General features: G+C 42.4%; 1 long non-coding RNA gene across 1 annotated transcript in view; it reads left to right on the top strand.

Annotated features, from left to right (window-relative positions):
• Positions 1-11345, top strand: part of LOC111722726 — a 15667-nt gene extending 4322 nt beyond the window's left edge. Inside the window, exon 3 of the long non-coding RNA XR_002771423.1 lies at positions 11324-11345. This is a non-coding gene — a long non-coding RNA (uncharacterized LOC111722726). The remainder of the gene's footprint in view (positions 1-11323) is intronic.
• Positions 11346-16124: the final 4779 nt, after the last annotated feature.

Below are 16124 nucleotides of genomic sequence, written 5' to 3' on the forward strand. Positions count from 1 at the left end.
ATAATTAAATATAAGCCTTGCCAAAAGTGTTATTCGAAAACCTCCGTCAATCCTCTGTAATTTAACAGGAGGTCCTAAAAGAACTGAAAGAGACTGAATTAAATAGCCACGTGAGTAATTAACCATGTTCTACTATAGCAGCAGCTACACAATCTCCAACCCAAGACTGAGCTTGGCCATTGAAGTCAGAAAGAAGAAGTCATAAATTCACTACCCCCACAATCAACAAGATCAGAAGAAAAAAGCCATAAAAACTTTTCTTCAGACAAACAGTCCTATAGAAGAGCAGGAAATTATTACTGTAAAAACTGTAGCTGTAAAATAGGTTACCCAGCTTACAAGCTTCTCCCACCCTCTGGCGGTGTCTCCTACTTAATAACTCCAAGAAACTTAGTTCACATACTCCACTAGTTTAACTCCTTATTCCACAGTCATAAACACCACAGCTCTAACCACGAAGCCCCTCAGAATTAACTCCATCATCTTCAATTCAGATGAATTAAGGGTTTAATTCCCCAAGAAGACCAGTGGGGAATGCTGCAAGCACTCCCAGACTGTTCCTCCATCCTCTCCAGTTCCCCCGCCCTCTGCCCTCTCTTCCAGCCCATTCCCCCACCCTACAGGCTTTCCCAGTCCATTCCCATACCCTCCTAAGTTAAAACAGGGGAAGTCCCAAGTTTTCCAAAAAAACCCCCAAGTTCTCAGTGGATGAACAATGGTGGAAATCCACCAAGGCTATATTAATCATGGTTACATAACTATAACCATTGTGATTTAAGATATGTCCATTGTCAACCAAGGCTGTATTAATCATTGTTACATAACTGTAATCATTGCTGTATCTGTGACTACCCAAGCTGTAACCCTCCCAACCAACCATGTCTCACTTCTGTAGTATGCTTGCACAAAAATTATATAAGGCAACCTGCCCTCTACTGGAATGGGATGTCTGTCTCAGAGCAACAGTCCCCTGCACAGCTTTAATAAGTCTCCAATTAAATTGCACATAAGGGGGGGGGGTCCAAGTCTATACTTTCAGGTTGCAGGGGTACAACACTATTCCCATTTTACAAATGGATAAATGGAAGCTGAGATATATCTGAAGGTCTTGTCTAAGGTCATACAACCTATGCTTTTTCCAGAAGGAGAGAATCAGGTACCTGTCTTGTTAGAAACTAAAGTAAAGGTGGGGACACTGGTTGATTCCTTCAAGTACACTGGAGCTGGGTTTCTAAGATGGCCCCAGTACCTCTAAATAGTCAAACTGTAGAGGGAACATTTGTTTGTGAAATATGTTTTGACAAACACTTGTTTGTCACAGTGTTCCAGCAGCCTAGATTCTTTCCAAAAGAGTTCCTCAAAATCCAGCAGAAATAAATATCAGATTTTTTATTGCCTACCACATAATAGGAATATAACTTATTACTGTTGAAGCACCATGCTTTCAGAAGCCTCCATATATCTGGTGCTCCAATTGATTCCATATGCATGTTAGCAAAAATCAGCCCATGGAGGGGAGCAGTGGATGTAATTGGAATATGGAATGGGGCTTTAGGATTAATCACATTCTGAATATTAACTTTGCATTATGCTGATTTTCTTATAAATATATTCAGAAATCCCAGCATGTGTGTATCTGACTTAGGCTTATACAATCAGAATAGCAAATGTCCTTAAAGTGAGGTTGGAAAGAGTTCCAACAGAAGTATATGAGACTGAGTTTCATTTTCCCTGAGGAAAAAAATATTTCAACCCTTTGCAGGAGGCCTTGTAATGTAATGGGTAATTTTCTGACAGCAGGGGAAGAAGCAATGTTTGTTTTCAGCCATCTAGCTCAGGATGGATTTTGTCAAAGAATAAGACTGTGTTTTGCAATGAATTCTTGGAGCATTTTTCTAGCTCAAGAACTTTTATTTAGGAATAAGTTACTCTGTATGCTTATCTTTAGTGGATAGGGGAGGCAGTGAGGATGGAAGGTGGTGAAGGAGGTAACAGGAGGGGGAATAGCATGCCCTAGAATTAAGATTTAGAGAGAAAATCCTAAAGGACTCTCATCACTGCCAAACTGGGCATCAAGGGTATTGCTGGGGTGACTTGGCTGCACAAGAGCAGAGAATATCTGTGTGAGTCATAGGGTTTGTCATTCACAAAGCCAAGCTGCACCTGCAGAATCTCTTCAGGCCCTTACCACAACTCTGAGAAGTAGGTGTAACAATATCTGCCTTGAACAAATGTAAATAAACAATATTTGCCTTGAAAAAATGTAAATAAACAAGTCATGGGATAAGAGCAGACTAAATCAGGTAAATGTGGTATATTGCCTTGGGCACAATTAAGGGGGCACCCCAAAACTCAGTATTCAAGAAAAATAACATTTTAATGGAATTTGTTTTCAGTACTGCAAAAAATCTGTGAGGAAGAAAATATCAAAAATTTCAAATAAAGACAAGATGAGTAACAATGCTTTGATTGGTGATATTGGAGCCTGAGGCAAAAAGAAAAATTAGTAATTCTGATTTATCTTGAAAACTGAGATTTTTTTTGGCTTCCCCTTAAATTTTGTACCTGAGTTGAGTCCCTCACTAGCTTCATCCTGGTCCTACCCCCTGCCAAAATTATCTCATAAGTAACATCTGCTTATATCAAGATATTCTGAGGGTCTCCTGTTATGTACAGGAAAGAGTCCAAAGGCCCAAGCCTGGCTATGAGCATCTTCTGAAATTCAGAGAACATGTATTTCATGCTCTGATGTGGGCTTTATGGTTAATGTACATCCAATGGGCTAAGAGTTCAGGCTCTGAACTCAGACAGCCTGGGTTTGGATCTTGCTCTAAAATTTACTGACAGCATTACTTTAAACTTTGGACATAAAGTCCCTGAGCCTGAGTTTTATTACCTAAAAAAGGGGTTATGACAGTCACAACCAGCTTGTAGAGTTGCCAAGATTAAATAATAAAAACAAGAACATCGTTTATTAAGTAACAATTTCCTCAGCATTTACCATATTGTAATTACTCAATTTATTCACTCAACAAATGTTTATTGAGCCCCTCCTCAGTGCACCAGGTACTTGCACCAGGTACATAGTAATGGAGGGTTTTTTTTTTTTTTTTTTTAAAAAGCAAGTTTATTGAAGTAACAAAGAAAGAGAAGGAAGATTTGCTCCATCAGCAGAACAGCAGCTCTCACTCAGTAAGCCTTTGTCAGTTTCCAGGCTTTTGGTTTTTATCTTTTATTTAATTTTATGTTAGCAGGGGAAGATTTTTTCATAAGATTCTGGGTGGTGAGTTATAGAAACTGAGGGTCCTTCTTTTTTTTTTTTTTTTTTTTGCTTTCACAAAATTAAAAAGGCTTAAAATTTAATAACAATAACAATTTTTGAGATAAGAACTAGAAACAAAAACCTCATAAAGAACAAATGAAGATAAATACATTCAGAAAAGAAATCAAATGATTGTTGCATCAAAATATTAATCAATAATAATAATAATGCAAAGAAGCAACATTCACATTGTCAAACAAGAGTATGTCTATTATAGAATGCTTTGACTCTGAGGTTCAATATGGAGTCATCAGTTGACTTCTTCTAATTTTTTGTCCCAAAGTCTCAAAAAATAGACAACTAATATTTATAAATAAAAGTAAAAGATAATTTAAAAAAACGGGTCATGCCAAATCTTATAGACAATAGAAAAAGAAGAAATACTTCAAAATCATTCTATTTAATCTGGATACACCTGCTATTAAAATTGGAGAAAATATATTATTATAAAGGGGAAATTACAAATGTATTTCACTTGTAAATGAGGATGCAATATCCTAAACAACATATTAACAAGTTGAATTAAAAATGAATGTTTAAGTAATGTACTTTGGTCAAAATTAAATCCAATTTATGTGAGAATTAGTCAGTATTTTCTTTTCTTTTTTTTCCTTCTTTTCCTTTCCCTCCCCTCCTCCCTCCTTCTCTGTCTGGTCTCCGCTTCCCCCATGCCCCACCTTGTGATTAATTGTCAGTAATTGTCCTCATATCAAAATTGAATACATAGGATTCATACTGCTCCATTCCTATGATGCTTCACTAAGAATAATGTGTTTCACCTCCATAGTACAAATGCTGCAAAATCTCCATTTTTTTTAATGGCTGAATAATATTCCATGGTATACATATGCCACAGCTTACCAATCCATTTCTACATTGAAGGACATTTAGGCTGTTTCCACATTTTAGCGACTGTAAATTGGGCTGCGATAAACATCCTAGTACAAATGTCTTTATAATAAAAGGTTTTTTTCCTTCTGGATAGATGACCAGTAATGGGATTTCAGGATCAAATGGGTAGTGACAGAGGTTTTGAGACTCAATACTATTAGTATTATAGTATTAATAATTAGTAATAATTATTAACTATAAGACTGTTACTCCTATTACTTAATCCTCACAACAGCCTCAGGCTGTAAGCACTAATATTTTCATCCTCATTTTACAGATAAGGAAACTAGGGTTCAGAAGGATTAAGTAACATACATACCTGTGGTAAGCCAATAACTAAATTTAAGATCCAAGATCAGAAATATAATATTAGATTTGGCTGCAAAGTCAACAGAATTATTTGTGAGGTCTAAGGAAGACAATGAAGACTTTTCTGGGTATATTTATCTCTCTCCCAAGACTGTGACTTCCAGAGGGCAGACCTCATGGTACATCCATCCTTATGTCTGCTTCTGGCCTAGCAAGGAGTTTGATATATAGTAAGTGCCCCCCCCAAATGACCAACACAATTTTTAAAAAGTCCTAGGTTTTCTTGAATATGATTTGTAGCTTATGCCTAATTATTTACCCCCATAATGTAGAATAGCATATGGTGTGTCTCTGAACTCCTAGTTCTTTGCAAGGACAGAGAACTTGGCATGGTGGTGCAGTGTCCAAGTGAAACTCATCTTCTTCCTCTACCCACCTGCTCTTCCTCAAGGTTTTTATCTCAGTGAACATGGCAAAGTTCACACATTGCTCACACATTCACCCACTCATCTTTCCTTAAAAATACTGAGTACCTTACTTATGTATGTCCAAAATATGATTCTTCCATGGCCATAGAGAGCAGGCTCTCTTTTATTCTTCTTTCTCCATCCTTTCTTCCATCTACCCAGACATCCATTGATCCATCTATCCTCACATTTGCTGAGTTGCCTACTAGGTTGTAGGCATTGTGCTAGGCTTTGGGGATATATTAAGGAACACTACAAACATTGTCTGCCTTAAGGAGTCTGTAGGGAGGACAACAGATGAGGAAACCCATGATGACACATAAGGAAATGAAATTTAGAATAAGATCTCTCTGATTAGGAGACATACATGTAAATGATTGGAAGAGTTAGAGATCAGGCAGGAGTTAGCAAAACACCATCACAGGAAGAGACAGCATGTGCTCTGTCTCTGAGCATACAGAGGCTGGGGTAGAGTGGAGAGGGGAGAATGTCTAGAGATGACATCTGAGACAACACACAGGACTAGATGTGCAGAGCTGGGCATGAAGAATAAGTGTAATATTAATCCAGGAAACATTTTATCTAGGCAGAGTGACATGGACCAAATTAAAGACTTCTAGGCCAGTCTCATCCCACCTCAGCCTTGAGGATTGAACACATTCCAATTCCCTTTGACAGTGGTATTGGAAAAAAAGCTAGCCATAATTAAGTGCTCACTGCATGTTCTATGTGTTTCCTGTATTGCTGCATTTGCTCTTATGATACCCTACAGGGCAGGTACCATTATCTCATTTTACGAGGAAGGAAACAGGATCACAAAAGTAGAAACATTTACTAAAGGTCACCCAGCTAGGAGGGGGATTAAGATAAATGCTCATGTTTGTTTGACTTCCTTGGGGGTGTAGATCAACTTGAATCTTATCTCATCCCCAAGTCACATGGCTGGAATCAAATCATCCAGAGAAACCAGGGTTAGGAGGGGAATGGATGCACTTCAAGCAGCTGGCATCTAGACATTAGGGAACCCAGGCCTATTTACCTTGGAATACAACATTGTAATGCTTTGGCCCAGTGTTTTCAGGGCACCAGTGAAAGTCTAAAGAGATAAGTACTACGCCAAGGAGAGCTGTTGTGGCTGTTTTTTTCTAAAAACAGTTCTGATATTTCTGACCTCTTCATACCTCATCTTATGCGTCAATCCTTTTTTTTTTTTTTTTTTTTTTTGAGACAGAGCCTCAAGCTGTCCCCCTGGGTAGAGTGCCATGGCATTACAGCTCACAGCAACCTCCAACTCCTGGGCTCAAGCGAGTCTCCTGCCTCCGCCTCCCAAGTAGCTGGGACCACAGGCGCCCGCCACAACGCCCCGGCTATTTTTTGGTTGCAGCCATCATTGTTGTGTGGCGGGTCCGGGCTGGGGATTCGAACCCGCCACCTTAGGTGTACGTGGCTGGCGCCTTAGCCGGTTGAGCTATAGGCGCCGAGCCTGCGTCAATCCTTAATGGCTCCTCCGGATGATATGAAATCCACAGTCTACCTCATCCTTGGCCAAGAAGAGCAGCCAGAATGGAAAACCTTTGGGACAGGGAAACCAGTGATATGAAGGCAATCTCCTTTGTGCCCTAATTGGGAGTTACTCTGATCCAAGCAGCTGGGCTGGGGTGCTGGGAGATCTGAATTCAGCTCACAACTGGAATAGAGTACAGTGAAAAAAGAAGGTGTTAAGCATCAGATACAGTTGGGACCCAAATTCATCTTGGAAAATACCAAACCCTACCAGCTATGTGAACTTGAAGAACGTAGGTAATTTCACTGAGGTTAAAGTCTTTACAACACCTAGGTGAGAGGGCGGAGCAAGATGGCAAACCAGAAGGATGGTTCAGTTTACCTCTCCTAGAATGACTGAGGAAAAAGAGAGAACACAGCCATACCTGAGACAAGGACATTACCCAGAGTCAAAGCTCAGGGAGCACAGCAAGGAGGTGGTGCGGTAGATACATTGTATGATCCAGAGCGCTGGAAATCTGATGAATTAGGCACATAATTGGAACTGGCTGGGATTGACTGGCCACCCAAAGAGGTTTGGCATGGGAGGAAGCCTTTCTGGAATTTTCAGTTCTTGGGAGAAGCTGTGTGTTCAATGGAAAGCTTGGAATAGTGGGAAGACTTGAACATATATAGCAACCAGATTTGAATGCCGTTTGGAGTGGATTTACTATAGATGTGGTAGCTGGCAAGGCCATACTGGGAAGGTCTTCTTGGTGGCCAGGGGACTGCCATTGTGGGAAGGTCGTGAGAAGGTCTAAGCAGGGTCCTAAAGCTTGGCCATCTTAATTCCACCTTCTTGAATCAAAACTCCACTCTTAGGACAGGCTGAATGAGTCCCACACTCCAGAACTTGCATCAGGGGGCCCTGTGAGGCCTGCCCCTGATGGAGTCTTGTGAGTTTTAAGATTCCAACCTGGCAGGGTTTGAATGCTAAAGAAACAATCAGGTATCACCAAAGACAAGTAAGTTTGGAATAAGGACCATAGAGGTTGCTGGCTATGCTTTCTGTCTCCTAAAAAAGCTACCACACCATCTGGTGTCCCAGCAACATATTGCAGCATACTGTCATCAAGAGCAAGGACTTCTGTTTGAAACAAAGGAGGCAGTTAGAAGGAAAATGGAGGACAAGGAAGTGAACAAGAAGAAAGAACACATGAGAAGAAACCAACAGAAAATTCAGAAACCATGAAAAAACAAAACAGAGGAACTCCCCTAAGGCAGCTACTGCAGAAGACTTTACTTATAAAGAATTAATGGACTTGGGTGGGGGGGGATGGAGGAATATGGTCAACTGGAGCCAGCTTTCCACAGCAGCTCTCATCCAGAAGGAGAGTTAAAGGACAGAAGTTTAGCAAGGAAGCTGATGATTTGGAGATGAGCCGAGAGAAGATTGAAGAATGCACATCAACCCTGCTGAGGCAAGCTGTGACCCCAAGGATACAAAAGCCATTGCCAAGTGGAAAGGAGTCCCCTCCCCCTTGAGAACGGCTTGCAGTATACTTTCTACAAACAAGTGAGCAGAGCCTAAATGTCCTCCCATTTTATCCCATGGGAGAGACCCTCTAAAAACTGGACCTCCTTCTCCTACTAGGGTGCCATGGCACTCTCTTGCCAGGCATAAAACTATATATTCTCTACCTGCAGTTCTGAACTCCCAGCACTCCCCACCAATCTCACTACAAGGTCTGGAAACCTGTCCCCCATGGAGTCCAGATTCTTGGGCATTTTCATGAGAGGTGTGGACAGGGCACATGCTGTTGCAGGTCTGTGCTGATTCTGTGGCATGGGGGTAAGGAGAAAATGGTGGACTGAAGAAACTGTGCAGAAAGGGAGAGGTGGTACCCCCGGCACAGAGCAGCAGCAGGTAAAATAAGGTTTACAGTGAGAGAGGATACCTGAGACGGGTGAGGTCTGGGAGAACAGGTCTTCTCAAGATCATGAGGTTACACCTGCTGGGTCTTCTCCATGGTGACTCAACTCTTAGGAATTTGTAACCTGGAAATTTCCAAGTTCTGTGAAATCCTGTAGTTCTGTAGGAACTGGACTAGCATCTCCCGCTTGATTCAAACTGGCCAATGGAAAGGGTACCTGTAGACTGGAACTTTTTGACTGTCAATAAAAAGGGAAAGACCAAGCCAGCTGGGGAGTGCGGCCATTTGGAAATCTTCTATGCCATAAGCTCCCAGCCAATGAATAAAGCCCTTCCTCTTATAAACATGGTGTTTGGGTGCTCTTTCTCTCTGTTGGGCCTCATCTTCCTGCAACATTTTTCATTCCCTGACCAGGAAGCGAGATCACCCTTGGAGAGAACATGCACCTGGTAGTTGCCATGAATCCTCTGGACACCCATGTGGGGGCCCCTAATCCGCCTGGGTGATGTGAACCACTGAGTGCACCAGGGAGGCAGTTTGGCTTCCCTGTGTGGATGCCTTGACTGGGCTGAGAAAGGACCCCATTGATGGGTCTTCAAGGAGTCAAACACTGGGAGGAACTGGCATGCAGGGACAGGTACCTACAACCTACACAGGGAGATATCTAAGGCAAGGTAGGATCCACTGGGGCCCATTACAGTTTTAGTGGAAGAGGAGCCTGATCACCTCCTTGGGCATTAGATTGCCAGCAGGTCTGTTGAGAGGTGTGTGAGAGTGTGTGGATGTGATGTGACTGAGAGAACTCTGAGAGTGGAGTTGGATGTCCCATCACAGGCCCTTAGGGGAGTATTGGTTTGCCTCCTATGGCTAAGTGGCAGCTCGAGCGAGAAATTGAGGCTGCCCAGGTTAAGAAATGCTTTAGGATTGTGTGCATGTGAGTGCTTGGTGAATGACTGAGATGGGTAATAATAGGTGGGGTTTTGTCCCCCCCCCCATTCATGGGGTGAAATGAATGTGTGAGTGTGCCCTTCTTGCCTACTCCAACTTTGCCCTCTGGATATTCTGAGAGAAACTGGAAGTTCAGGTTTTCTGCTTTCTGTCCTTGGCGGTGGCAACATGGCTAAGTCCATCTCGGGGCAAAATGAAAAGACATTAGAAAGGATTTTGTAGTTTTGTCACTGGAATTTCTTCAGTGATTCTTTGGTCTCAGGAATTTGAGAATTGAGCCTGTGGGCCACAGATCAGTGATAAAATGGGATTTTGTTGGACTGAAGGGCATGCACATGAAGTGGAGTACCAGAGTTATTGGCAGAGGGGCTGTGCCTTGGAAAGTGTTGTGGTTCAGGCATTCTGGTGAGCTCTGGATGGTCCTTGAAAATCTGCAGGAGGAAGTATAAATCTCGTGTTTTGTGGGGCTGTATCAATATCAGCAACAGGGCTCCAGAGCAGACAGCCGCTGGAAGGGGGGAGGAGGCACAGGTCAGAGGTTTCCTGTATGAGTCCTTTGTCTAGGGGTAAATAGTTGCCCTGAGAGATATTTTGGCCAGGACTAGTAGATGGAAAAATACCTTTACAAACTGAATAGGTGTTCTGGCAAATGAATGAATGCATCCCCTCACCTTGGGCAAGTTTATTAGGTCTTTGCAGCAGTTTTTGTCTGGGGAGAGAATTAGGGTGTGTGCTCCTTAGTCCGGGTGGAGCCAGCCAAAAGGTTTCAGGCTGCTTGTTCATGACCTTGCTGGGGCTGAGAGGGTTTGTACCTGGAGATGGGAGTCTGATATCTGAGCTCACCTGAGCCCTCAAAATGGGGGTTCCCTGTCCATCCCTGAGTGGGAAAATCCTATATCAATGTTATATCTCATGAAATACCTCTCATTTGTAAAATGTAATCATTTGGTTGTTTAAATTGTTGGAGAAACTGAGTCTTTGTCAAAAGATAGGATTCTGGCTTTTTAAACATGCTAATTATCAGTTTGACTGAGTGAATGGGTGACTTCATAGTGAACTGAGATCTTATTTTGTGGGAAGTGAGTTTTTGAAAGTAAGAGAAATTAGACAGAAAGGAGAATGGCATGGTGTAAAGAAAGAATCTTGTGTGATAAATTATGTCCTGAAACAGAATGGTTGTATAAGAAAGTGAAAGGCAGGGCAAAGTTAAAGAAGGTTTAGAATGTTTGTAGATTGTCTGTGCAGGTTAGTGAAGCTCATAAAAGGGAATTTATGAAAGAATTTACATGTGATCCAATTGACTATGTATTTCCTTTAAAATCTTTCAGCATGTAATCTTATTTGAACCAATGTTTTAAGGCCTTTGATATTTGACAAACCTTCCAAAATTGAAACTCTAAATTTGGGGCTTGGTGCCCATAGTCCAGTGGTTGCAGTGCCAGCCACATGCACCGAGACTGGCAGGTTTGAACTCGGTCCAGAAAACAAAAAGCACAACTCTACATTTGGTCTTTTTGAAATATTAAGACCCCTGAAAGGCATAGAAAAACAAATTAAACTTATTTGATTTATTAAAAATGTATAAGAAACATTGTCACGTATGAAATGGTGATTAATTTTTTATGGGTTAAGGTTATATATGTCTTCCAATACTGTAAAACATTGGCCTGTCCTAACATTTAAGACATTGGTCTGTCCTAACTTATATTGTCAGTAATAATTTTAATTCATCTAAAAAAGAAAGTGGTTTTTTTTTTTAATGTAACTGGCTGAGTCCAAACTTTTTCCTAAAAAGAAAAAGAAATATTAAGAGAGGCTGACGAATTCTCTCAAATGCAAATTCCTGATGTCTTTGTAAGTTGAATAACCTAACTTCAAACAGAACAGAAATCAGTTACATGGAACTAGACTAGTTTTTTATAGCTTTCTGTTCAAAGTATTATTGGTTCTTTCTGTGTTCTGTTTTCCAGAAGTCAAGAAAATAATTCTCTGCCTTTTGAGCTATTTGTAGCTTTTCAAACAATGTATGTACTTATGAGCAGAGTTTGAAACATGTATGTTTCTCTCTCCTTGATTTCTATGGAATTTGAAAGCCATTTGTAAGTATTCTCAATTTCTGATAATACAGTTATTTGCATAAGTTCAATAAGAATATGTTTTGTTCTATAGGACATGATGAAGGCACTGGTATTTTACCAAGGCTTTGGCTGGAATGCCTTTTCCAGACGTGTCTAGACTGTGTTAAGGAATTAAGGTTGACTTTATAAGGCCAATAAAGAAAGCCCTTTGGAAAACTAGCCAGATACCCATCAGTAATCTTTCCTGATCTGTGGTAAGTAATGAAGGTCACTTGCTGATGGGTCTGGAAATTGAAATGTGCTTGGGGACCTCAAGAGAAGAGGAATTTACTCAGTGCATACAAGTATCTTATGGAACAGATGAAACCTGGGCTCATGAAAGGCTTTTGAGGAAGTCAGGCCTGAAAATTCCTTATAAAATGTTCCAGCAAAGCCAAAGAGTCTAGATGGCTAATAATTAGTCTTCCTGCGCTTTATGAAAATAATCAGTATACTGAAGGTACAGTTTACTTTGGCAACTGAGTTGGTTCTACTGTAATTTGTCTTTAATAAAGAGAGAAAGTGGAGAGAGAGAAAAATAATTTAAAGGAAAAAAAGAGGCTGTTGTCCACCTGTATTAGATCCTAGCCTTGTCTGTACTGTCACCTCATAAAATGAGTCATACCTGTTTTAGTAAATTGAACTGTTAAATGGGACTAAGAGACTGGCCAAAGAGTGTGGTGTGAATGCGCATCTTGGGAGGGAGACCTTGACTAGAAATGGGGAACAAGCAAGGGAAGCCCACCCCACTGACTACCATGTTGAAGCACTTTAAGGGATTTGTAAGTGACTATGGGGTGACTATGTCACCAAGAAAGCTAAGAAGTCTTTGTGAACAGGAATGGCCCACTTTGGGATTGAATGGCCATCAGAGGGAAGTTTAGAGAGATTCCTAGTGTCTAAGGTATGGCACAGAGTTACTGGAAAGGGGGGGTCACACTGAGCAGTTTCTGTACATAGATACCTGACTACAGCTAGTAGTGAACCCACCACCCTGGTTGGGAGGGCAGGTCACAACAGTGCTAGTAACACAGGGACAGAAAGGGAAAGTGCTTTCCACCCAACCTAGAGTAGTGGTGCTGAAGATATTGGCAGATCTGATACTGAGAGACATTGCTGCAGAGGCTGAGAAAGGGACACAGAAAACTACCACTTTGGCTTGAGTAAATGAGGTTCTCCAAGGAAAGACTGAGAGCCCAGGCCAGTTCTGTGAAAGGTTATGTGAAACGTTTTGGATATACACTCCCTTTGACCCTGAGGGCCCTGAGAATTAGAGGATGGTTAATATGGCCCTGGTTAGCCAAAGTGCTGAGGATATATGGCAAAAACTGCAGAAGCAGGAGGGGTTTGCAGGTATAAATACCTCACAACTCCTTGAAATAGCACTAAGGGTCTTTGTGAATCAGGAAGCAGTGAGCCCTAGAGAGAAAGACAGGCACATGAAGTGAAGGGCCAATCTCATAGCTGCAGCTCTGAAAGGCAAGAGGGGAAGAACCCCTCCCTTTCAAAGAGGACAAGGTCAAGGAGTGCAAGGAAGTAGGGGACCTAGGAGTCCCCTCTTGCAAAAGGATCACTGTTCAACTGGCCGAGAGACAGGGCATTGAAAGAATGAGTGTCCCCAGAGGCAAGGAAGTGTGAAAAGTTCTGGGACAGAGGCCACCGAACCTGAAGAGAAGGGAGCCCTCTATAACTTAGTGGGAGAGGCTCTGCTAGACTGAAGGAGGCCAGACTCAGCTGCCCTCAGAGAGTCCATGGTCCAAGTAAGGACTGGGGGCAAGGACATTGACTTTCTAATTGATACTGGGGCTGAACACTCGGTGGTCACCCAGCCAGTAGCCCCTCTATCAGACCACAAGATTAACATCATAGGAGCAATATGAGCCACAGCTGAACAAGCCTTTTGTCTCCCTCAGAAATGTTCCATAAGAGGCCATGAGGAAATATGCAGCTACAACTGCCCAAACCAGGTCTGGTGTTGGCCTTGACCATGCCTCAGGAGAAGGAGTGGAGGTTGTTTGTGACTCAGCCAAGGAAAGAAATGAGGCCCAAACTGGCCCAGTGGTGGCTGCAGGTCTGGATGAAAGATAACCCCCCATGGCTGTGCTCAAGGTACAGATTGCCTATTATGACATCTAGAGGTATGTGGCTATAAAGTTTCTAAGGGAAAGGCCCAGATCTGCCAGCGTCGAGTACCTTATCTAGGATTTATTATCCAGCAGGGAGGGAGGAATCTAGGCATGGAGAGGGAATGAGTTATTAGTTGCCTCCCCACCTCCACAAGCCGAAAGCAAGTTCGGGAATTCCTAGGCGCAGTCAGTTTCTGTCATCTTTGTATCCCCAACTTTGCCATCTTGGCTAGACCTCTATATAAGGCAACTAAAGGAGAGGAAGGAAAGCCCTTAGATTGGGGAAGAGAACAGGAACGTGTCCTCTGCCAGCTAAAGATGAGGCTAATGACTGCCCCTGCACTGGGACTGCCAGACCTAACCAAGCCCTTCACTCTGTATGTCTCAGAGAGAGATAAGATGGCTGTGGGCGTGTTAATCCAGCTGGTTGGGTCCTGGCCAAGGTCTGTTGCCTACCTCTCTAAGCAGTTAGATGGAGTGGCAAAAGGATGGCCACCCTGCTTATGGGCTCTAGCTGCTACTGCTCTCCTCACGCAAGAAGCCGATAAGCTGACTCTAGGGCAAGTTCTCAGAGTAAAAGTACCCCACTCTGTGGTCACTTTAATGAACACTAAAGGACATTTTTTACTCTCTAATGTAAGAACACCTTGGACCCAGCCACACTCCTTCCAGCCAATGGAAGAGAAACTGAGCATGACTGTGTGGAATTCATAGATAATGTGTACTCTAGCAGACCTGACTTGTGTTACCAGCCTTGAACAGATGAAGACTGGAATACGTATATTGATGGAAGCAGTTATGTGACTGTACCCCCCAGGAATCCAGTTGTATAGAGCAACACCCTTCGAGAATTTCTAGGTGGACTTTACTGAAATGCCCAGGTTTAAAGGGAACAAGTACTTGCTGGTGATGGTTTATCAGACTTGGAATAGATAAAAGCCTTCCCCACCAGGAGAAAAAGGACTCCTGAATTAGCAAAGGTATTGCCCAGAGAAATCATACCATGGTTTATGTTGCCACTCTGGTTTAAATTTGACAATGGGCTAGTGTTCTTAACAGAACTAGTGCAAATAATAAGCTAAAGCTTTGAATAACTTATAAGCCTCAAAGCTTAGATAGGGTAAAGTGCATGGACAGGACCATTAAAGCAGAAATTAGTAAACTCTGCCAGAAAGCGAAGCTTAATTGGATACAGGCCTTGCCACTGGTGTTGTTTAAAGAGGCCTCTGTCAATTCTCTGCAATTTAGCAGGAACTCCTAAAAGAACTGGGAAAGACTGAGCTGAAAAGACAAAAACCCTAGAAAGAGTAGCAAGGAAATTCTCCACTGGGGTAATTAACCATATTCTGTTTAGTCTTTTGTGTCTGTACATCTTTTCTCTCTGGAGGATCAAGGGGACCAAGTCTAGGTCTAGAACTGGTCCCCCTGAAAACAGGGTAGAAAGGACTTTCCACCATCATCCTGACCACATGCACAGCAGTTAAGGTGGAAGGAATCCTCACCTGGAGTCATCACAGTTGGCTGAATAGGACTTCACTGCCCCTTGGGAAGTAAAGGTAACTTTTAAGACAGTCAACATACCCTGCTCTAGCCACATACTGGGAGCTGGCTGGCCAACGCACAGCTGAAGCCTGAGGAAACTCCTCGAAGGATTTGTCTTAATTGGACTTTGGACTTTGGGAAAAGGGAGGGAAAATGTCACAGGGAAGAGTAAAAACTTATATGTGTATTACCCACCTCCCCAGTACTATTAAGGTCTGAGTAGAGAACCCGAGAAAAGTCACAGTCCCTAAAACCTCAGTGCTAAAAGGTAATTAATATCAGCACTTACAGAAACAAGCTGATATTGAGACCCCAAATTAAAAGTATATTGGAGTTTCAAAAGGGGGGAATGAGAGAGGATACCCGAGAAGGGTGAGGTCTGGGAGAACAGGTCTTCTCAAGGAGATCACGAGGTTACACCTGCAGGGTCCTCTCCATGGTGACTCAACTCTTAGGAATTTGTAACCTGGAAATTTCCAAGTTCTGTGAAATCCTGTAGTTCTGTAGGGACTGGACTAGCATCTCCCACTTGATTCAAACCGGCCAATGGAAAGGGTACCTGTGGGGTGGAACTTTTTGTCAATAAAAGGAGAAAGACCAAGCCAGTTGGGGAGTGTGGCCATTTGGAAGTCTTCTATGACATAAGCTCCCAGCTGATGAATAAAGCCTTTCCTCTTATAAATGTGGTGTTTGGGTGCTCTTTCTCTCCATTGGGCCTCGTCTTCCTGCAACAACAGCTCTGGGGATATTTTGGACACTCCCTGTCTCTCTGGGCAACCAGAGAAAGCTGGGCATCTTCTCCAGCAGCAGACACTGGTGGAGTGGATCTGGGATGGTAGTGCAGACCCTGTGAGCAAAGGGTATGCCTGAAGCAGTACCAGCCTTGGTGGAGAATTGAAGACTCATTCTCAGAGATGGCATACTCCCAGGGCAGGAATGCACAAGGAATGTTTTTTGGTTTTTTTTTTTTTTTTTTTTTTTTGAGA

This window comes from Otolemur garnettii, unplaced genomic scaffold, assembly GCF_000181295.1.
Source record: "Otolemur garnettii isolate 467f Iridium unplaced genomic scaffold, OtoGar3 scaffold00331, whole genome shotgun sequence".
Lineage (NCBI taxonomy): Eukaryota > Metazoa > Chordata > Mammalia > Primates > Galagidae > Otolemur > Otolemur garnettii.